The following is a 2,368-nucleotide window of genomic DNA, read 5'->3' on the forward strand; positions in this document are numbered from 1 at the left end:
ATTCTCAGCAAACTGACACAAGAACAGAAAATCAAACACCACATGTTCTCACTCATAGGCAGGTGTTGAACAATGAGAACTCATGGACCCAGGGAGGGCAGCATCACACACTGGGGTCTGTTGGGGGGAAATAGGGGAGGGACAGCAGGGGGTGAGGAGTTGGAGAGAGATTGCTTGGGGAGAAATGCCAGATATAGGTAATGGGGAGGAAGGCAGCAAATCACACTGCCATGTGTGTATCTATACAACAATCTTGCATGTTCTTCACATGTACCCTAAAATGCAATTCAAAAAAAAAATTACTACAAGGCTATAGTAATCAAGACAATGCTGTAACAGACATAAGGATAGACAAAGATTAATGTAATAGAATTAAGATACAGAAATAAACTATTATCTTCAGCTAAAAGTGGAGAGATGAGAAAAAATATTTTTAAAAAACCCTCATGCACAGACACTTTTCAAACGAAGACATTATGCAGCCAACAAACATACGAAAAAAAGCTCATCATCACTGGTCATTAGAGAAATGCAAATCAAAACCACATTGAGATGGTAATCTCATGCCAGTCAGAATGGCAATCATTAAAAAATCAGGAGACAATAGATGCTGGAGAGGATGCAGAGAAACAAGAACACTTTTACACTGTTGGTGGGAATGTAAATTAGTTCCACCATTGTGGAAGACTGTGTGGTGATTCCTCAAGGATCTAGAACTAGAAATACCATTTGACCCAGCAATCCCATTACTGGGTATATACCCAAAGGATTATAAATCATTCTATTATAAAGACACATGCACACATGTTTATTTCAGCACTGTTTACAATAGCAAAGACTTGAAACCAATCCAAATGCCCATCAATGATAGACTAGATAAAGACAATGTGGCATATACATACCATGGAATACTATGCAGCCATAAAAAAGGATGAGGTCCTGTCCTTTGCAGGGACATAGATGAAGCTGGAAACCATCACTCTCAGCAAACTGACACAAGAACATAAAACCAAACACTGCATGTTCTCACTCATAAGTGGGTGTTGAACAGTGAGAACACATGGACACAGGGAGGGGGCCATCATACACCAGAGCCTGTTGTAGGGGTCAGGGGGCTAGGGGAGGGATAACAGGGGGTTGGGGGATTAGGGAGGGATTACATTAGAAGAAATATCTAATGTAGATGACGTGGGCATGGATGCAGCAAATCACTATGGCACGTGTATACCTATGTAACAAACCTGCAAGTTCTGCACATGTACCTCAGAACTTAAAAGTCTAATTAAAAAAAATTTGTTTAAGCACCCCCCCCCCCAAAAAAAAAGAAATTGGAATAGTGGTTGCCCATGAGGGGTGGAATTTGACTGAATTGAATGGGCATAAGGAGATCAAGGTGTTGGTTACATGGGCAGGTATATTGTCAAAACTCAAAATCTGCGCATATCATTGTATGTAAATTTTAATTCAATATTAAAAAGAGAAAAAATAGTAATAAAAACATTTAGAAGATGATTGTAGAAACCTAAGTAAGAGAGGATCGTGATAGCAATGGAGGTGGTAAAGTAGCTGGCCATGAGACATGTTTTGGCGTGCACCAATAAGACTTGTCTACGGATTGGGTGTCAGGAATGAGGAAAACAAAAGATTCAGGTATATGAAAGGCGACAGGTGTCATCTTCCCTGAGAAGCTTTCTCAAAGCTCGGCTCATTGTCCTCTCCATTAACTGGTCTACATTTTCCTCTTTTCACCTTTGTTAAAGGAGGGTTACTATTTCCCGACTTGGAAAGTTAGTGCCGGTCTTTGACCCAGTGTCTCTTCCTTGCCCTTCCCCAGCTCTGCTCTTTGTGACACCAGAAACGAAAGAGCTTCTCCTCCCTCTGGGCTATGTTTCCCAGGCTACCTCATCATGTGGCTTCTGGTTAGGCTTGGCCAGTGGAAAAAGTTGTGGGAAGATTAAAACATACAGGGATGAGAGAGAAATCAGGATGATTTCTCCTCCTCTCTGACTGTGGAAGCATTTCTCACATGGTCACACCTCCTTCAGGGTCTCAGTTTGCGTGAAGTGACTTCCAGTCCTGGGCTCCCATGACACAGCACCACCACTTTGGTCCTTCAGCCTGGGAGTGTTGAATGTTGTTGCTAATACTTGAGTTGTCTCAGGGTGTCTTGGTGGCTTTTGAGGATTTCTATCACTTGTATGCCCAACTTCCCGCACTGGCTTCCCTCCATTTAAAAATCACAGCATAGGTCGGGCGCAGTGGCTCATGCCTGTAATCCTAGCATTTTGGGAGGCCAAGGTGGGTGGATCACCTGAGGTCAGGAGTTCAAGACCAGCCTGGCCATGATGGTGAAACCCCATCTTAAAAA

This window comes from Cebus imitator, unplaced genomic scaffold (assembly GCF_001604975.1).
Source record: "Cebus imitator isolate Cc_AM_T3 unplaced genomic scaffold, Cebus_imitator-1.0 Scaffold514, whole genome shotgun sequence".
Lineage (NCBI taxonomy): Eukaryota > Metazoa > Chordata > Mammalia > Primates > Cebidae > Cebus > Cebus imitator.